Source organism: Eleutherodactylus coqui, chromosome 1 (assembly GCF_035609145.1).
Source record: "Eleutherodactylus coqui strain aEleCoq1 chromosome 1, aEleCoq1.hap1, whole genome shotgun sequence".
In the NCBI taxonomy this organism is placed as follows: domain Eukaryota; kingdom Metazoa; phylum Chordata; class Amphibia; order Anura; family Eleutherodactylidae; genus Eleutherodactylus; species Eleutherodactylus coqui.
This window is the reverse complement of record NC_089837.1, coordinates 63,325,326-63,347,921: the sequence shown is the minus strand read 5'-3', so window position 1 is coordinate 63,347,921 and position 22,596 is coordinate 63,325,326. Positions and strand designations below refer to the sequence as shown.

General features: G+C 42.5%; 1 protein-coding gene across 3 annotated transcripts in view; it reads right to left on the bottom strand.

Moving 5' to 3' along the window:
• LDAH (lipid droplet associated hydrolase) overlaps positions 1–22,596 on the bottom strand; it is a 199,598-nt gene that overhangs the window by 83,479 nt on the left and 93,523 nt on the right. The gene's annotated exons all lie outside the window — the stretch shown is intronic.

Sequence of the window (22,596 nt, the reverse complement as noted above, 5' to 3'; positions counted from 1 at the left end):
ATTTTTATCGAATGGTGACCTATAGACAACATACACACAATTGTATGGCATGCAGATGTATATGTCATTGCCTTAGGGTGGCTTCACACGAGCGTGTTTTTGTGCGTGCATACACATGCACAAAAACACACTTCTATTTGCAACAATGCATTCCCTATGGTGTGTGCACATGTCCGTGCTTTATAGGCGTGTGCCAATGGTCTGCCGTCACCCCTCCATTTTTTTTCAGGGAAGAGCTTTACATATAAGCTCTTCCCTGAAAAAGAAAAATTTTTGTGTAAAAAAAAAAATTAATAAAAAATATACTTACCTTTCCACTGCTGCTGTGTCCCCGCAGGGATAAAGAATGCATCTGCTGCATGCGGCAGATGTTTCCTTCATCCCCGCTAATTAAATGAATTCCCTGCTGCTGCACCTGCCACATCTGTGGCAGATGCAGCAGAGGAATTCTTTAATTCTCTACCGCAGCATTCACACATGACAGCTGGAGAGGATTGTGCTGATGGCAATTGATTTCAGAGAAGGCCTTTGAATATAAGCCCTTCCCTGAAAATCAAGTAAAAGTGGTTTAAAAAAAAAAAAAAATAGATATTCACCTCCCTTCAGCTGCCAGGGCTCAGCAGCGTTTTCTTCTGCTGTCCCTGGCTCTGTAATGCTGATCTATCAGCAGGCGGATAATTAAAATCCCCGCCTGCTGAAACAGCTGAAACAGCTGAATGTGATTGGTTGAGGTGCTCAGCCAATCACAGGCAGCTCTCGCCTGCCATTCATTCGGGGAGAAAACACGCTTGTGTGAAGCCACCCTTACAGTTATCTCACATGTCAGAAAACTTGTCGGACGCATGCGCCGAACATAGAGAAAGAACTATTCTGCGAACAGTCTTATAGAGAAGAGCAAGCTAACAAAGCCAACAACTCCTTGGTCATCAGAAGTTTCGGAACATTTTGCATCTTTGATAGTCAAAATTATTTTCTGACATGTACAAATAAAACACAAATAACGGTGCATTTACACAAAATGATTTCTCGTTTGAATGAGCGAATGATGTCAGAGTTGGCTCATTCGCTCGGGCAGCCTGTACTGTTGGTTCATTCAAATGAGAAATCGTTCAATCTTTCCCATTCGCGTTATAAATGAATGAGAATGGACGAACTATCAGTATTTAAACTGACCAATAAATGAATGAGCCAACGATGATTTTTATGCTTGCATAAAATGAATGATGAACGAAAAGTAAATAATTAATCGTTCCGTGCCAACGCAGCCAACAACTGAACGACGAACGATGAACATTCATTTTCGGTCATTTGAACGATAATCGTTCCTAGTAAAAGTGCCTTTATAGAATTTGAAAAATCATATTCCTTAAAAACATGTATTTGCTGAAAGTAGGAAGGCTACACATTATCAAAAATGATACTTAGCACTTTACACTCAAGAGGCACCTTCATGTAATTTTGCATGAAACCATAACTTTCAGTAAAAAATGCATGAAATTCATATATATGACTAAAGGTCTGACCCACCCAGTGACTAAACACAAGAGAAAGTTAGTGTACTCTCAAGCTCTAAAATGTCCTAAAAGTAGCTAATGTAATGTAATGTCATGTAAAAATCGTACTAGTTTACAGTGTTGGGCACCTTCATGCAACTTTGCACAATTTAGTTTTTTTTTTTTGCAAAGCTTGAAGTAAAGGGGTTGTCTCGAGGCAACAGTGAAATTTTTTTATTGCCCAGTCCCCCTTCTTAAGCATACATTACTATGCACCAGTGTAAATGGCTTTTAAAGCAGGTTTCTACTCACAGTTCTTGTGTTTCATCAACTTATAAAACGTTTCCCAAAGATGGCCGCCGGTTCTTTTCCCACGGTGCACCGCGGTTTTCTCCCATGGTGCACCGCGCTTGCTGTAGCCCGACGTGCGCGCTCCCGAGACGCTACCAGCTGTGTCTCCCTGACAACCAGACGCCCCGCAGCCGCCGACCGGACCCACCGTGGCCGCCGACCGGACCCCACAGCCACCGACCGGGCCTCGGGATTGAACGCGGCCGACCACGGCACACGCTCTTGGGCCACAGTCACCCACCGCCAGGCAGCAGGTAACCGGCGTTAGGCCCCGACTCCCCCGCGCTAGGCCCCTGGCCCCCGCGCTAGGCCCCTGGCCCCAGCGGTAGGCCCCCGGGCCCCGGCGGCAGTCCCCTGACAACAGACGAAGGCCCTGGGCCACAGCGGTAGGCTCCGGGGCCCAGCGTTAGGCCCCTGGCACCAGCAGTAGGCCCCGGGGCCCAGCGTTAGGACACCCGGAGTAAAGCAGGGGCCCAGGCCAGTTAGTCAGGGACCTATACAGTCCCCCCTGCGCACACAACACCCCTGACCCCTCACTTACATGGGCGGCTGGGTGGCTTCACGGATGGGCAGCTTCACGGCAGGGCTGCTCGGCTGGGCTGCTGGGCTGGGCTGCTCAAATTTCTGCACCTTTCTCTAAGAGAGGATGGTAGCAAAATGGCCGCTCCAGCACGCTCCCGAGAAGTTACAGCTCATCTGCGCATGCGCAGAAGAGCTGTAGCGGCGAGCACGCTGGAGCGGCTCGTGCTCAGAGCAGAAGACCGGACTGCGCAAGCGCGTCTAAAAAAGCAAGAAGACAGCGAAATTAGACGGAGCCATGGAGACGTGGACGCCAGCAATGGAGCAGGTAAGTGAATAACTTCTGTATGGCTCATAATTAATGCACAATGTATATTACAAAGTGCATTAATATGGCCATACAGAAGTGTATAACCCCACTTGCTGCCGCGAGACAACCCCTTTAAGTCTTAAATTGCTAATTAAAAAGCTTCAGCAACTTTAACAAAACCTTTATCCTCAAAGTCCTCTAAAAACTTAAAAGTCCAAGGTGTGCAATGTTCACATAACTCCCATGTAAAATAATACATTGGTCACGGCATCCCCACCGCTGCCCGCCATGCTCACCCACTGCTAGGGCACCGCTGTCATCCACACACTGCATGCAACATTCACTCCACAGCTCGCTTTATTGCCGTCTGCCCATAGGGCTTGCACATACTCTGGCCCCCTCTCTTAAAAAGGCCAGCATGCATTCCTTAAATCAGTCCCCCTCCAATCAGCAGTTTGAGTTGTTCTCTGGCTCTGACCTATGTCTGTTTCCTGACCTGTCTGACTTCTGTAATCTCTGACCTCAGCCACATTTTTTGGGCTCTGATACTTGCCTGTTGCCTGCGCTGACCTTTGCTTGGATACCACATTTAAAGTTGTGTTGCCAGCCCTGACCATTGCAAGCTACACAGACAAGTCTCTGTACACACCATCAGGTACTGCGCCTCTGTGCAGCATCTGCAGCCACACAACCAAGACCATCTTTGCAAGTAATGGCTTGGGGACTCCACAGAGTAGACCAAATGCCACTTGGAGGGATGAAAACCAGGGTTCCGCATGTGCTGCATCCATTGACAGTCCCAAATCTAATCAGTGAGTGGCAAGGCAGATCAACATTCAGCTGCCCGACAAAATTGTAGAAACGTAGGGTTAAGATTTAAGAAAAAAATATGGGAAAAGTAAAAACATTGGCATTTACAAGTGTGCTGCAGCTCCATTCACTGTCAAACAGACTGACGAGATACCCAAGTGGCAAGTACTTGGGTATTTCCATCAACCCTATTGAAATGAATGGAGCGCACGCCAACCATGCAGTTTGATGAGTTGGAGGCCAGTTTTCCAGGACCCCCAAAGATCAGCATAATGAAGGGGCTACAGAGCTTAATGGTTTACAAAGGCAAACTGACACATCTGTATGAGTGGCTTTGCCTGGTACAGCATCTTCTTCCAACCACCTGTATAGTATAAACTCCATTACCAGGCACAGCCGTCCATACAGATGGGTCACACTGCCTGTGTACTGTAGCCGTGCCCACTTATTGTGCAACCATCCAGGTTTCCCGAAGGTTTGACTGCCACCAATCAAATATTGATGGTCTATCCTAAAAGTCCTTTGGCACAAGTAGATAATTACTGCTGGTCTGTGTGTAGGGATGCTCCGGAACGCAGCGTGGCAGGGAATGGACTTGAAAAAAAAAAAAGCCATACTCACTGGACAGATATTCTTCTAGTTGAGCGCAGGAGTCCCGGTCCTAGAAGAGGCTGTCGTAATGCTCATCTGCTGGTCATTGAACACATGACCACTAAGCAAATCCCAGGCTTTAATGACTTTGTACTGTTCATGGCAGTGTCACTTCTGAAGCCAGTGATTGGCTGAAGGGTTATCAGGGTTGTAACAGAATTACAAATTATTCCCAATCCACAGGACAGGGGATAACTTGCTGATCGGTGGGGTCTCACTGCAGAGAGTCTCACTGATCTTGAGGACAGGGGTCCTGTGTCTGTGTTCTCGTCACTGAAGGGATGCTTCTCCCACCCATAGTGATATCAGACTGAATGTTACACTGATCAAGCATCCGCAGTCAGCACTCTATTCATTTTAATGGGGACTGACGGAAATACCTGAGTGCTTGCCACTCGGTTGTCTTCCGCGGTCCCATTGAGAATGAATGGAATGGCAGCGTGCTTGTGCGACCATTGCTCCATCACTTAATCTTTTCCTCACTGCAGAAGATACAAAGAGCACACAGTGAGGATGGGGGGGATATGTGACCCTCGTTCTCGGGATTGGTGGGGGTGTCAGTAATGAAACCTCTAACAATCAGCAAGTTATTCCCTATACTGTGGAAAGCAGATAACCTGCAATTATAGTACAACTCCTTTAAGTGTACAATAAATGGCACATGACTGCTGCAGCTTCTTCCAGAACCAAAGCCATGCTCCTCTGCTGGACTACAGGGGGCATCTGACCAGTGAGTATAGCCCATTTCCTGACCATACAATACATTGATTTATTTCTTTTTGCATGGAAAACCCCTTTAATTCTCAACACCCTTGTCTTCTAATGATGTAGCAGTCTATGGAGAGGGGAACCCAAAACAAGTTTTCCTCATTCTTTAAAGTAAAGGGTGCAACCATCCCGGATTGGACCTGCTTTCTCTAGGGACAATCTAGCACAGTGTTTCCGAACCCCAGGTCCTCAAGGCACCCCAACCGGTCATGTTTTCAGGATTTCCTCAGTGTTGCACAGGTGATGTAATTATTGTCAGTGCCTCAGACATTACCACATGGGTTCTTACTATTGAATATACTGCAAACATGACCTGTTATGGTGCCTTGTGGACCGGAGTTGGGAAACACTGCTCTAGCAACTGTATAATCTGCCTTTACGATAAGTACGCCCTTGCATACAACACGCCAACATTATTTATAAGCTAATACTAAAGTTAAGGTTGATTTTTTTAAATTAAGCTAAACTCTTGGCATTATGGGCGGATACATGCATAGATCTCATGATTTGCAAAATTGCATATTATCTACTTAAACATCTTCATTCAAAGCATCTGTTTAATTCCTCCGAAAATTCTGAAGCGCATATTCCCAACCTGGAGCGGCACGACGGGCATGCAAAATACATGAGATTTATTTGATCAAAATGATCTTATGATATGAATAATGACGTGAAATAAAAATAAGTCCCAAGCAGATGTGTTTGTGAACATCATATTTCAACCTTTTCTAGTTGCTTCTGTCACTCTAGGGCTACCACAGATGAAGATAAGATAAAGTCCTAAATGGATACCAGAAACATTCTTTTAAGCCATTATGAAGAGTCTGTCAAGTTGTCCAGCTGATATTATGGTTATCCAAAACAGACACGAAGATCAGAAGCAAAAAGTGGCAACACAAGTGCATTCTGTCTTCTTGGATTACATTGCTTGGACAATCCAAAAGTATTCGTACTGTATATTATAAGGCTTGCTTTAAGCATTAGACAAGGAAACATGTCCAAAAGACGACCTCTTTGAGATGACCAACCCTTTGTCCAAACCAGGTTTTTTATAATGTGGTGGCCATCTTCTGTGAGTGACCATGTTCATTGAGATTCCTCCTCCACCTATTGGGTGGTTGTGTCTAAGAAGTTTACTTGTTGAAGGAAGAAACAGCTGCCGATCACAGGAACACAACGGATCTACAGAAATACTTATGTTATACTCGTAATGGAGTTGTCCAACTTTAAGCACCAGTGAAACATGTCCAAAAGACTAACGCTTTGAGAAGACCGACCCTTTGTCCAGACTAGATTTTTTTATGATGGGATGGCCATCTTCTGTGGGTGACCCTCTTCCTTGAGTCCTCCCCTCCACTTCTTAGGTGGTTGTGTTTAAGAAGTTTACTTGTTGAAGGTAAAAACAGCTGCTGATCACAAGGATACAACCTATCTACTGAAATACTTATGTTATAATGGAGATATCCAATGTTAATTAGGAATATTATAGTAATATCTTGCTAGCGAACCTGCCTAGTAACCAGAATGATTAAAATGATTATTGAGGGTGTCCAACCTTAACTCTTATGGTCTTCCAAAACGTACAAGATTATTCTCATCTGATCAAGTGATGATAGCATAGTCAGGGAAGCCAGAGATCGGTACACATGAAGGTATGTCAGGTAGCAGTATGGAGGAGCAACAGGTGGAAGAGCTTGACTACTGGCTGGGAGCACAATAATCTTGCAAGTATAAGAGGTGCCAGGTTATATAGGGTGGGCAATCACAAGACAGGGAGGAGCCAAACGGGAACTGAGTTAGCAGGAGCAAGGAATGGGAACAGGTTCAGTAGGGAAACTGCTCAACAGGCGATGGAGAACAGTCACCAGGAGCGCAGGAGGTCCTGGGTTCAAGTCCCAACAAACCCATTGCACCTCTTACCTGCTTAAACATAAACACGGTTCGACTCACACAGCTTTATGTATATATGTATACGACCCTATATATATTACCCCCACAACTACCCCGGACTGTACAGAACAAGCTTTTATACCTCTTGTGTCACCCATGCATCCTTATAGTCCATTAGCTCTTTTGAGCAGGGCACCCACCCCTATTGTCCCAGCTGGGCATTGGTTTAACACTGTATGTTATTACTTATTTTGTGTATGTTTTTTTTTCAATTTGTAAATTTGCAGAATATGTTAGCGCTATACAAATAAAGATGATTACTTTTAGCCGTAAACCCCTATGCACCCATGGGAGGTCACTTTGGTCTCTGCTCGGGTTGTAGCCTTCAGTGCTGATATTTTTTTAACTACAAGACGTAGTGCGGCAGACTATGCTATTCCACACAGAGGCATCCAGTAGTAAAACAAATGTGGCAGAGTAACCTTTTCTTCCCTTACAGCGACAGCCTATGAGTGCCATGGAAATCTTCCCGATGAAAACTTCTGACGCAAACTGTGGATGTATTGTAAAAGCATCCTAAGAACCCATTAAGAAAGACATATTCACTTGTTGAAGAACTTGATGGGGTAGATGTAAAAGTACGTAATTTTCAATTTTCTACGTTTTTTCAAACTTTGTGATAAGTCATTATTTCCCATTGCCCCATGTTATAATACTATTAGATACCTTTTGGATGTCAAAGCATATGGTGTTTTCTTTTACTTTTGTACTTTTCCTAAAAGTTCATCTGCTCTAGCTAAGGATCCCAAGTAAATTCAGGAAAGTATCATGTTTGTTACAGGCTGCCACAACCCAGCACCGCTAAGAGAGCTGCTGGTGTCATCTATGACCCTAATCACCACTGCACACAAAGGTCAAGGGGTTTAAACAAAACCTTCCAAAGTCATGTTAAGTATCGCTGTGAGTTAATTTCCGACCATGTCTCACATTCGCCTGTCAAAATTGATTTAAATATAGTGTTACCTCTCAGCCGTCCCATTCTGTCCCTCTCATCCCTTAACCAGTTCTGATTAATTACTAGAAGCCTATAGAGCAATGACCAATGTCATATAAAGGAGCAGTATGGTTGTAACTTGGCCGGCATCAACAACCTTCTGCAATACCAGATGCTTCCAAATTATAACTCTCTCCATACATTCCCACCCAAATGGTGTGACTATTTTTTTTCTAGCTGCTAATGATCCTTATTAGATTATTTTTTGCTTTGTAATATAATATTTATTTACTCTTAAAGTGAAGTTTCACTATGGCCGCAAAAGTCCAAAGTAAAAAGGGTAGGTCAAATATATTTTACAGAAAAATGCTATTTTTTTTTTCTTTTTTTAGTTGCCCATTCTGGTCCTGGTGGGTTGGAGGTTGTCTAATAAAATTCTGAGATAGTTAAGAAATGATCAGAAAATCTTCATGTTCTACCCTATGGATAAAAATAATTTAATAAGTGGAGCTTAAAGGGGTTTTCTAGTCCAAACTATTGATGACTTATTTTCAGAAAGTCTCAAAATGCTGTCCGTTCTGCAGCGGCTGGGTATGGTAATCTTCCATTGAAGTGAATGGAAACTTCCTCTGCAATACCAAGCAAGGCCACTTCAGAGAATATAGAGCTTCTTCCGACACACATCAGCTCGGTGCACAAGTGCATCGTTCCAGCAAACAGCTGATCCCGGGTGGCAGATCCCCACCAAACTAGCCTATCCTGAGGATAAGCCATCAATAGTTAAAAACTGGACAACCCCCCTTTTAAGGGGTTATCCAGCCTTTTAAAATTGATGACATAGCTTTAGGATAGGCCAGCAATATCATCTCACTCTTGCCATCCCTCCTGCCGCCTCTTCAACGTTTACAACATTCAACAACCTTCACCGAGACGTTCTATGGAAGACCATCAACTCCTATGGCATACCCAACCAGTTCATTAACATTTTTCGTGCACTGTACTCCAACTTTAGTTGTTGTATTAGGACCAATATGGGAGTTACGGATTTCTTCCACATTGACACATGTGTCCGACAAGGCTGTGTCCTGTCACTGTTCCTTTTCAACCTAACGCTCAACCATGTTATGAAATTAGCAATCAGGCCGAAAATAGTTGGCATTGTGGGATGTAACCCACTACAATGGTTTAATCAGTTGGACTTTGTGGATGATATAGCTCTCCTCGCACCATCACCCCCCAAACTCCAACAAACAACATGAACTTTGGAACAAGAAGTGTCGGCTGGTTAATGGATTAAGTGCAAGAAGACACAGATTATGCGAGTTTGATATACTATACCCACAAATGTCTCAAATCACAGTCAACCAACAATAGCGTTTGCATTTGAATGAAAGCATTGAATGGCCTACTGGTCTCCATATGCCTACTTGGTACTCTCCACATTAAATGCCCATTTAGACACTCATCCCAGCACATACTCGCTCCCGTGCTGCTGCATGGGATATAGTATCGCTGGCTCACAGTGGGGCAGCTGGAGGAGATGTCACTCCTCACTCTCCCCCACCCCTCTCCATTGACTTAACATAGCGGCTGTTAGATACTGAATGGCTGCTATTTACACTGAACGATCATCGTTCAGCTCATTGTCCATCATTTATGCAGCATAAACAATGGACGATGAGCTGAATGATGATTGTTCAGTGTAAATAGCAGCCGTTCAGTATTGAACGGCCACTATGCTAAGTCAATGGAGAGGGGTGGAGGAGAGCGAGGAGTGAAATCTCCTGCAGCTGCCCCGCCTTCCTGCTGGCAGCTCTGTGAGCGAGCCAGTAATACTAGCTCCAGTGCAACAGCACAAGAGCAAATGTATGTGGGGACGAGTGTCGGGCATTGTTTGCCCGACATTCATCCCGTCTAAATGGGCCTTTTAAACAGTACCCTTCCCGCTCCACTTTGAGGACACACTGCCACCAGTTGCAGCGGACAAGACATATTTTCTACTACACCATATGTAATGGGTTGAACTGGATAGAATTTTCCTTTTTCCCATGCTACTGAAAAAAGGCTCTAAAGACGAAAGTAGTCTGGTAGTAACATTGTTATTCTTGTCAGGAGCTAACATTTTAACTGGTTGCGGTATTCCGAGTACATTTCATCACAGTAATACCTCATCTTTACAAAGTTAGTATAAATCAGACTTAAGGATTACCTTTGAACAGATGACATAAATTGGTTATGACTGATGAAATCCAGAGACCATTGGTTGTTGCTAAGGGCCAGTTTAAATTATTTAGAATGCTACATATCTTCCAAATTTGTGGTTGGGTGGTAATTGGTACTAGTCATCGAATGTGAATGGGAATGTGTTTCCTCACAGAGGAATACCATGTGAACCATTCAGGTTTGAGGACGATTTGTTTTTTAAAACAATATAAGCTCATGACGTCTTGTCCCAGCCACAATAACTAATATGAGAAAAAATCTAATTGTATTCTCTCCGACCCACAAAAATGACTCCTGACTGTATTTATGTATCCTTTTCTCGGAAAGCACGGTGGTTCATATAAGGATCTTTATGGAAAAAAATGTACAGATGAAACCAAGCTAACTGCTCTGTGGTGAAATAAATCAGCTTGCATCTGTTCAAGTAGCGATATATATAAGCACCAGACAGTAAGTAAAATCAGAAAATGCTATATATTTCCTGCAATCAGGAGAGGCAGTGATTTTCTGGATTAAAGCAACACATCTGGAAACACAGCCTATCAGAAGCTAAGGCTCCATTCACTCCTTGTGCTTGGCTCCGTCCAGGGGACCTGTCAGGGTGTTCAGCCAAAATCTTGAAAATTGAAGACCTGGACGGGGAAAATCAATACAGTCCACCATAGATACCCTGATCGGACTCCTGGACATAGTGGACTATTCGTCTCCATTAGAGCAAGACTTCATTCGGGGGTTCCGTTTTCGGGACTTTAAATGGGCACCCATGGATAAAGGTGAAAACGAAATGTGAATGGAGCCCAAGTACTATATTCGAAAATATCATAAAAGTACAAGTGAGCTGTGCCAGTCATGATAACACTGATAATGTCCATACATGGGTCAATCATTTGTTTCCCTATGTGATGGTGACAACACAATCGTGATTCCTTGAGTCAAGAAGAGCCCCTGAAAAAAGTACTCAATCCTATGGAACCTTATTTGTAACTCAAAGAAAGTTGTCTTTCTAGTGCCAGATTTTTTCCTCCAGTATGAGAGCTTATTTACATATCCTTTTTTTCCCCTGGGGGCACTGTCTGGCCATATGGGACAATTATCGGGCCCGAGAGTTCCTCTGAAGATCATTTACCCAATCAGCCAACAATCTGGCGGTGTAAATGGACCAATGATCAGCTTGGTTCAGTTTCAGCTCGCTGATCGTCAGTACATATCCCCATGTAAATAGGGAGATGTACAGCTGGCCCATGGGGACAAATGTCTGCAGTGACGACTGTTCATCCCCATAAGATGATTCTCAGCCTGTGTATAAGACAAAAAGGGAACAAATGCATGTCAACTGTCGCTTGTTAAATCAGTCCTAGAACTTCATCCATGTAAAAGTACTATAAAACTCCCTGCATCATCTTGGCGGAAACATTATTTCCCAAGACCTAACTCAAGGAAGGGGGAGGTGAAACCTTATATAATTCTTGGCCATGTTCTATCTGAGATTTGTTGACTGCTCTGTAAACTGTTTTTGAGCTTGCCATCTTTACCGTAAAAATTGCAGGTTTTTCTGACGTGGTGTTTTGGGGAACCCCTAACTAAGGGCTATTTTACAGCAGAACGATTATCCTTCAATCCTTGGATCACGCGAAACTGAATGATAATTGTTCAGTGTAAACGAGGCCAACAATTGAATAACGAAGATAATTTATACGTTTATTTTATGTAGGCCTAAAAATAATCAGTCGATCACAAGTCTATGTGTGTAAAAAGCGATTATGCAGTTGTTCCCCTTTACTGGCACAGTCCCTTGAAATACCAACCATTGAACGAATGACAAAGAATGTAAACAATTATTTATGCTTGTAAACGGAATTCTACAACAGACCCAGGGTGGAGAAGTTACAAGAGTCAAGTTGCTAATGCACCTAAACATTTCCGACTACACCCTAACTATTTGGGTTGTTGTTACCCATGAAGCTCTTATGGTTAGACATTTAAAAATACGTAACATTGATTGGAGTGGTCTAACTGGCTCTTCAGCTCTAGAGTATTTTATCTATCCATGTATTATACAATATACACCACATAGCCACTTTATTAGACAACCATTTATTCGCTCGTTGGACCCCCTCTGCCTTTCAGATCAACAGCAATTCATAATGGCATCCATGGTGTCAGAGAACGCAGGGTGGGTCAAGAAAATACACCATTCTTTCACTTCCGCCAGTCTGAACTCTTAAAATCTGACAGGAAGTGTTCATCGATTCATGCTGCTTGCACCAAATTCTGACCCTCTCACCACCATGGTGCAACAGAAATCCAGATTCTTCTGATCAGGTGATATTTTTTCACTGCTCAGTGATCTACTTTTTGTACTTCTTTGCCCACTGCAGTCTCGCCTTTATGTTTCTCGTAGACAGCAATGGCGATGGAACTGGTTGTTTGCTGTTATAGCCCGTCTGTGCTAAGGAAAGACGAGTTGTGTGTTCGGGCATATTACTTGATGCACCAGTGTTGTATTCGGCTGCAATCTGATTGACTGTGCACCACCGGTTCATCAGAACAATTCTTGACATCCTCCTCTGACCTATTCTGTCGCCGAGTTGTTTACATCCACCAGGGTGCGTTCACACGTCGCCGATTTGCTGTGGATTTTGTCACAGATTTTGGTGCAGATCAATTTCACGCTTTCATTTGTATTCAAATTGAAGGGGTGAAATCTTCTGCAGATCTGCACCAAAATCCGCAATAAAATCTGCAGCAAATCAGCGGGGCGTGACTGCGCCCTAAGATCTCATTTCACTGGTTGTTTTCCTTGATCACATCATCCTCAGTATATTCTCTACTCCGCTGCACGAGAAAAAACCTCACAAGGTTGTAAGTGTATGAAATCCTGGCCCTGGCTAGTCTGGCACCGATGACCAAGCTTCATTCAAAGTCGCTCGGATGTTTAACTTTCCCATTCTAATGTGGATTCACAATGAAACCAATCCACGGAAAACTCGCTCATATGAATTGATGCTGCATTTCGGGGTCATGGCTTTAGGTTCTATACAAGGAAGCGCCAATTGTGAAAGGGCCTGTGTCTACAATGAAGTGGCCATTCGGTGTACATTCCAAATCCTAAATTGTTACTTGTTATGTAAATATTTTTATTCAAGCAAACAGTAGTCATAGGCCCAATGCCCACGGACGGATTTTTTGCTGCGGGCGTCTGGCCGTGAATTCCGCAGCAATGTCCGTCCATAGACATGCTATATTAAAAGATTCTTCCCTGCCCACAAGTGGAAATCAACTGCGATTTTCTGCTTGCAGGGAAGAATTGCAGGATACTCTATGTGGTGCGGAAAATCATACGAACGGCTTCCATTGCAGTCAATGGAAGCCGTCCATCCCGCGACACTTCTGCGGTTCTCACTGCAGAAGTATTGCGGGAATCCGCGTCAAGGCCCAGTGCTGACGCGTCATGCCTTCACTACGCATGCTTGCCGGCCAAAACACTCACGGCGGATCTAGACAGGTGAGTATAGGTCTCTGGGGGTCTCTGCCAGGGCATCGGGTCTGATTCTGCTGTGAGATTTCACAGTTGGAATCAGACCCGGCCTTGGGCATGAGGCCATATGGTGCCAACTAATTGTATTCGTTCATATAGTCGGTTGACATGTAAGTTTATGTTATAGATACTTGGAAGTCCATAAGTAACAATAAGGCAGTGCTTGACAACCAAAACAACTGTGGTAATATGGTAATGGTTGAAAATTAAGTCAAAGGTAACCTTGTAACCATTGTTAAAAACTGGTCCATCCAGTCCGTAAGGTAACACTGAGGCTGCATCTCGATTATCCCATTAATCATGTGCAACCAAATGTTGTATAGCCCCATGTTCTACACCAACATCTCTATACCAGTCCCTCATCTTCGAAGGATACAAGGATATCAACGTATTACTGAAATTTTCCAGCCAATGAACAATCTGGTACACAAAATTTTCACCATTTTCTATTTGGTTCATTAATCTGATTTTTTTAGTACCCAAGAGGGAGAGATGAGGGCTGTTCCTCACCGCCGTGTTGTGGCTTACTTACAGTAGGTTGCTTATGCTCCTAGGAGGAATACCTGGTTGGAGAATGAGTGGTTGGGTAGGGGGGAGATTTGCTGGGAATTTTGGGCCTACATCTCGTAATAAAAGGCATATCTACTTACTCACTGATGACTTAATGACAGTACTTGCACATATAAAGAGGCCGGTAATACAGATCACTACCATGGGCTGAGAATAATTAAAATACTTGTATTGTTTTAAACAACGTGAAGGTCAAGGCATCATGCATCATGCATTCCTCAAGGAATGAGGCTGAATGCTAATATTTTTGGCTCGACGTGTGTGTTGTGTTTTTGCCTTGTGGACATGAATTTTATGTAATGTAGAAGGTGTTAGAGACATGATGACTTTTCAGGTTCATAGAGATGGTTATACAATGCCCTTTTGTTTTTGATCAATAAAAACCTTGCACTGTTCCAGATCACCATCCTACATATTGTATTATATAGTATGCTATTGTTGATGATCCGACAGCAGAAGAATGTGGGTTGACCTCACACTTTAGAGGATTGGGTAAACTCTGCCCAGTGACAGAGCTCCAGAATTCTTATGGCTGCCAGCCAAGATCCATGGAGGTCTTTCTTACTGCCTCCTCCCATCGTCGTATTCCTGCTCCTCATCTTCTGTGTGGCACACACCGCTCTATTGCTCCGGCTGACCATGGATGATTGACCTCTTAAAGAGCCGCGCACACACCCAGCTTATACCATCTTGAGTTATTTAAGTTACCTCCTCCCTCTAGAAGGTGCCTGAGCAAAAGATTCCTGGTATTCCAAGTGTTCTTGTGTTCTGTTTGCTACTTGGTTTTGAGCTTTGCCTGTATAACCAGCTTTCCTAAACTCTGTCTGTCCAAAACACAACCTGTTTTCTAACTACATCTTGCATGTTTGCAGCCTGCCCAGCCCTCCAGTCTGATTTACCACATTGATGAACTCCAACTGCCCCTACCTAAGCCTATCATACTGAATACGTCCATGCCTGCTCCTTTTGTACCATGCTCAGGTACCCATTGGTCTGCCTGGGTCAGCTGTCAATGCACTGAGACCACTTCTGGGGAAAAACTTGGGGGTTCCCTGCAGTGAAGACCAGATACCTCTAAAAGGTGATGAATGGTGAAAACAAGGGAACCCCTTAGAGTAACTCTTAGAAGCAGCCAACAGTCAAACAGTCCGTGACACAGTGGGTCCATGCCCATTGTGTTATAGCAACACATTAAAGGGGTTGTAACCACAATTACAAGTTATTCCCTATCGAAAAGGGATAACTTGCTGATTGGTGGGTGTCTCATCATTGAGACCTCCATCGATTCTGATAATGGGGATCCTGTGTCCCCTGTCCTTCTCACTGTGGGGTTACTACACCATTTCAAGAAAGGAGAAGACTGAATGCAGAGCTGCTTACATAAGCTCACTAGTGCGCCATTCACTTTCCATGTGCCTGTAGAGATATCTGAGCGACGCACGCTCAGTTATTTCCGTCAGCCCCATTTAAATGAATGGAGTGCCAACTGTGCATGCACGGCCCATGCTCCATTCATAGTGATGTCACTACGGAGGGAGAAGTGGCTCCTGCAGTAACATGCAGAGAAGAACACAGGAGCCCAGTTCTTGAGATTGGCAAAGGTATCAGAGTAGAGATGCCCAACAGTCAGCAAGCTCTCCATGTATAATTACGCTGTACAGTTATATAGAAGACAGCTAAGGGCTGTATACCCATCACTTTTTTACAATAACCACACCCTGCCTGCTGTGACCTGTACAGCCAATAACCCCCGCAAGAACAGAGATTTTTTAGTTTTTTTCTATATTTGTTTTTTTTCCCCTGCCTTCCAAATTCAGTCGCCATAACTCTTTGAGGGCTCGTGTTTTGCAGGAAGAGTTGTATTTTTTATGGTACCATTTAGCATACCATATAATGTACATGTACTGAAAAACTAAACATTTTTTTTCAAGTATCGTTAAATGAAAATAATGCAAATGTGCCATTTTGAAGCAATTTCTTTGTAGTAAAAATCATATGTAAACTTTATTTTGAGGGTCAGTACAATTCTGGTAATACTTTTAAAGGGATCCCGTCACAGCCCATAAGTGCTAGAATCTAAGCTAATAGAACAGTGGACATGGAGCCTGGGGATGTACTTTTTTACTTTCCCAGCTCCCTGGTCCCGCATTGACACCCTTGGTAGTCAGCAGGCAGTCTATGAGAATGACTCTTTTGTTCAGTCAGTATGTACACACGGAATGTTCTGTGTGTTCCATTTGCCAAAATACATATTTTTAAAAATTCTATGAAACTTTTTTTTACCCTTTTGTCGTTCCCATTGGAGGTTTCAACTTGCAATCACTTGATCGCTTGCATTATATACTCTAATACTTTAGTATTGCAGGATATAGTATTTTTCAGTGTTGCCTATTAGCTACTTTGACTGCAACATCTAAGTAGCTAATGGCCGCGATCGTTAGAAACAACTGATAGCTGCCGATATTTACCAGACTCCTGAGCCAACTCCATATAGCCTTCACAAACATATGATGCTTATTTATGTCATGTGGCTTGGACATGGTTAAATGGGTTCAATAGTTTTTGATAAATAAGGTTGAAGATGGAAAGTCGATTCGCAATGCCTCTATTCATTACCAGGGTTGTCAACTTTGGAAATCCATTTTTTACTTGAAGTGCCCCGATCATCAGTTAACCCTTTCCAATCCACTGTCTGACCTCTGAAGACATTATGATTTAAGGCTGTACAGCTCTGATGTTGGAAGACGTCCGTTGAGGCTTTCTTACTGTATATTGCCAGCCTCTCTGCTGTCGGAGCCTATCCAACGTGTCACCTTATGCAGTACTGGCTTTAGCCACCATATAGCGCCGTTGTATAACGGCAGAAAAAGAGTAAGCCCCCTAGGAAAACCAGAATACAAATGGGATTGGAAAGGGTTAATCACAAGGTGTCCTGTATGTCATCATGCAAATGTCTAACAGTCAAGTTAAACGCCTATAATGCAGGGGAACAGTTGTTTTTTCCTAAATCCGACTACTATATAGACCCTGGTGAAGAGACTATAGAATGCAAATAGTCAGAACAAGCTCTTTGTAGCTCTTGAATAAGCAGAGAATACTGGAAGATGTGAGCTCTCAGGTCTGAAAACTGGGAATGTATGTTGCACTGAACTATAATACAGGCTGTAACTTTGGATGAACACAAAATAAGTAATGCAACATATTTTACAAAGTTACTCAACTTTTTATGCAGAACAATATATGTTAGCTGCAAAACAATATTCAATGGAGGTGATAGACTTTAAAAAGGTTATCGGATCGCAGAAAACCCCTGTAAGGCTGGGTTCACACAGAAAAAAACGCATGCAGCTGCTAATCCCGGGATTAGACAGCCACGTGGATGAGATTTGTGAAAAATCTCGTCCACACAGGATGGCCCATCCGTCGTGGCAAAGCCGGCAGAAGCCAGCGCTGCGGTGCGGATTTCCCGGCTGCAGCATGTTCATTTTTTTCCCCCTTTGCGGCTGCACTCTCCTTTATGGGAGCGCTGGCCACAACAGAAAACCGCGCGGCCAAGCGGCTCCAAAACCTGCAGCTAAGTGCCACGGGTTTTGAAGCAGCGCTTTCCCGGCTGAAATCCCGCGGTTTTTCGCTGCAGCAAAACCGCGAGATTTCCGCCGGGAATACGTCCCGTGTGACCCTAGCCTTAGACTGGAGCTGCAGAAGATTTTGCCAGGGGTGCAATTTAGTATTTTGTCCCTGCAGGAGGTCAACAGGCAGGTTATTGGCTATTTTATAAGCAAGCTATAGTCTTATAACCAATCTATAGCATGCTGGTTGACTGACAATTAAAGGAAATCGGAAGTACTTGTATCAGTCCTAATTAACGGGGCAGACGGGAATGATGGACTAAAAGAGGATCAAAAGGTCATATGTACCCCAAAATGATGCTAACTAAAAATACAGGTTGTCCTACAAAAAAAGAAGTCTTGATACAGCTTTGTTGATAAAAACCAAAATATCATGGGTCTTGTCATTCATTGACAGAGAAACAATTTTTTAAAGAATTTTTAGTGTGCAAAAACAATAAAACAAAAAAGCTATATAAACGGCTTTTTTTTCCCTTCCAATCCCTCTCCGCACAATTACAAACAATTAAACAACACAATATATATACCCCAAAGGGATGGCATTAAAAAATACAACTTGTCCCACAAAAATCAAGGCCTGCGTCGACAAAAAAAACTATTAAAAAAGTACAGCTCTGTCAATATAATGATGAAAAAATATTATTTATTTAAATATAAAGATGTAGAAAATAGCTGGGTCATTAAGGCGCAAAATAAGGAATCACTAAGGAGTTAACATAAAAACAAGTACATAATGGGTCATTTTCTGATTACACACTCCCCCTAATACCCCTTTTCCCTGAAAATAAGACATACCCTGAAAATAAGACATAGCATGATTTTCCAGAATTTTTGAAGATGCAAAATGATTTTTCAGGCTTTTTGAGGATGCTTGAAATATAAGCCCTACTCCAAAATTAAGCCCTGCTAACAGTTAATTAAAACAGTCAATTTAAATAGTGTCCAGACAGCTATACATGTAAAAAAATTAAACCTTTTTGAACAAAAAAGGGGAAACGGGGTATTTGGTTTGCTCCTGCTTTAAATGACATGATTTTGCTAATGATTATATGGAATTCTCACAGTGCAATTCCATAAGTTTTCGGCCAAAGTACCGGTAAATCAAACACAGACTTGAACCTACTGATCATGGCAACCCAAAAGGTTTTCCGGTACAGAACATTATCGCAAAATGTAAGCACCGACCAATGTAAGGATAAATTATTCTGCACTGAATTCTGAAATGTTTTGGATACATAAAGCAGTATTTAGGCGTGGACATTCCCTTTAATGACGCGGAATGCTTGAAGAATTACGATACCTTATTCAAGTGTACAAAAGCTAAATATAAAGTTATTTTTTTTTAGCCAGCAAAAAACAATTTATAAGAAAAGTAAAAAAGTACGCAAACAGAAAGTTCAACTTTTTCATCTGCTTCTTTTCTGTACGGATGGCCGTTAAAAAGAAAATAGGAAAAACCGAGTCTCAATCCTCTCTTTTCCAAACAGTATGAACTGTTCAACCGTAGTTACATGACTCTCACAGACTCATATGTCACTCCGGCGAGATGCAATGACAGCCAGTCAGCACAGAAACCCCCGACTCAGCGGCTAAAGTACACAGATCTCCTTCAGAACGTTATAGGGGGACACATATTCCAGCAAAAATAAGAGCGACGTGAACACACGTTTCTGATTATTACACTTCATATGTTATCCAAGTTAGCAGTTAACTTTTATTGGCCATAATAAAGAGGTTGCACAACACTCTGGCTGGATGAAATATTATCTATTGTCGAAGGAAAGATGGAATAAACCATTTTTCTGAGAGCTCCAACCACACAAGAGCTGAGCAGACTCCATATACAATATAGGAACATTTTATTCATCCCTGCACTCATCTGCTTATTTCACAGGAAACTTCCTTCCATATTTCACGTTCAATAAGATAAATGTATTCTATAGAACATACATAGAGTTTGATAGCATTAAAAAGACATTCATGGCCTATTCAGCCATCGAGACAACTTGTGGATATGCAAAGAAATGTCTTACAGTAAGGCCCCATCTTGGTGATCCCCATTAATTAGTAAAATGGTAGTCCCATGAATGCCCTTTACCGTCCAAAGTCAATAGAAGACAAGTAGAGTAGGTTGAGCAAGTATCGAGTTCTTTTAATTCAAGTCTATTGGGCTTACAAAAATAGTCAAGCCTTAGAAGAACACTTAAAGGGGTTGTCCCGCGCCGAAACGGGTTATTTTTTTTTTTCACCCCCCCCCCCCCCCCGTTCGGCGCGAGACAACCCCGATGCAGGGGTTAAAAAAGAACACCGGAGAGCGCTTACCTGAATCCCCGCGCTCCGGTGACTTCTTACTTACCTGCGGAAGATTGCCGCCGGGATCTTCTCCCTCGGTGGACCGCAGGGCTTCTGTGCGGTCCATTGCCGATTCCAGCCTCCTGATTGGCTGGAATCGGCACGTGACGGGGCGGAGCTACACGGAGCCGGCATCCTGCACGAGCGGCCCCATTCAGAAAAGAAGAGGACCCGGACTGCGCAAGCGCGGCTAATTTGGCCATTAGCCGCCGAAAATTAGTCGGCTCCATGGGAACGAAGACGCTAGCAACGGAGCAGGTAAGTGAAAAACTTCTTATAACTTCTGTATGGCTCATAATTAATGCACAATGTACATTACAAAGTGCATTAATATGGCCATACAGAAGTGTATAGACCCACTTGCTGCCGCGGGACAACCCCTTTAACTTATTAATGAATGTCAGATACTGGAGGAAAGAAAGATCTAGCATCTTAGATTTATTTGTTCCCACAGATACAATGTTTTCAATTTCATATGTTTCGTTTTTTTTGTCCTGACCTATAAACCTTAGAGCAAAGAAAAAAGTTGACCATGGTCTGAGGTGGTAAGCCTGGTCATTTCACTCATACAATTCAAGTGTATATCAGGTATATAAGACCTAGAAAATACTTTCAACTGTAGACCATAGACAAGATACCTAGAAAACATCCTTAAATGTAATAATGTTCCAAAAAGTATGAGAATTCTCAAGTATGATAATTTCCATGTTTTTTTTGGACCCTAAAGATGTGAAATATGTTTTTGACTCCCCTACAATTTAGAACGAGCTCTAAAAATTAAAAGAACGAAAAACTACACAGAACTGTTATCACCATATCCATAATATCCCATACTATAAAATATATTACCTTATTTACCCATTAAAAAAACTAAAAACTAAAAAAGACAATGTCTGAAACCAGACTACAAAGTAATCAAGTAGTCATATAAACCTAAAAATGGTCATTTTGCAAAAGACGAGTTCTAATACAGCTCTATCAATGGAAAAATAAAAATACTCTGGTCTTGGAAATTGGTGACGCACAAAAAGTCTATTCGCAAAAAAAAAAAAAAAAAAGAGCATTTATATTGTGCAAAAGTAGTAAAACATAAACTATATAAATTCGGTGTCATAATTTTAATTACCTTCAGAATAAAGTTAACATTATATGTATTGTGATACATATGGTGAATGCCTTAAAAATAAATCCCAAAAAAACACCCTGAGGCCTCAGTCAGACGGGCGTTTTTATCGCGCGATTTGTCTGGCGATTTTATAAAACCATTGCTTTGCAATGGTATCGGACACATGAGCGCTTTTTATGCGCTCGTCCGGTAAATTATGGAACAGAAATCGCAGCTGAATGACAGCTGAGAGCTGCCCCTGATTGGTCCCTGCGCTGAGCCAATCAGAGGCAGCACTCACTCATCCATTCATGAATTCATGAATGGGTAAGTGAAAGCTGCCTTTGATTGGTGAGGCTGTGACCAATCAGAGGCAGCTCATTCAGCAGGCGGGGATTTTAAATCCCCGCCTGCTGAATACTACTCATAGCAGTTCAGGAGAACTGCCGGCCGGACGCGGCTGAACTCCGTCTGCCGGGACAAGGTGAGTATATATTTTTTTTTGTTTTTACACATTTCTGGATGAATTTCAGGGAAGGGCTTATATTTTTAAGCCCTTCCCGAAAATTCATCGTGAGATCGCCCGCAGCGCATTGCTTTCAATGGAGCCGGCTGTATTGCCGGCTCCATTGAATTCAATGTGCTGGACAGCTCCGGCCTGTTTCTATTGAAACGCAGCTAGGAGCAGTATTTTCGGGCGATTTTTCGGCCCCGGTCACGCGATTTGCGGATGCGCATCCGTCATGCGATCCGCAAATCGCGGGAAAAAAACGCCCGTGTGACTAAGGCCTGAAAATGCATTTTTTTTAATGGACCGTAGCAAAAAAAAATAATAATTAGCGTATGTTTTTGAATACATTATATGTACCTGAAATTAAATTCTATAATAGCTAGAGTTAGTTAATACAAGGTGTCATACAGCTACACTGATGAAAAAAAAACTTATGAATGCTGGAACACAAAAGAAAATGATTTACTGTTTTTAAGACTAAAATTAGTTATGTCACTGAGGGGTTAAAAACAGACCTAGGATGACCGAGTTCTGTGCCAAATATATTTACGTTAGACATACATTAGAATTCTACAGTGAAAAGGTGACCATTTTAATAAGGTTTTCACAATTTTAATGTAACTGTTAAGGGGTTAAATTAGTGCTGACATTATTCCAAATTCTAGTATAGCAGACAAGGAAAACTGATTTTTTTTTATTTATTTTTTTATTTTCTACAAAAATTAAACCTATTTTCTTACTTTTAAGTTCTTTTAGAAACAATGTGAGTAGACCGATTCATTGGAAAATACATTTATACTTGAGCTTAAAGAAAGAAAATAGGAAGGAGACAACCCTCGACGAAGTAGATGGCTAAAGTCGTAGAAATCCTGATCATCGTTG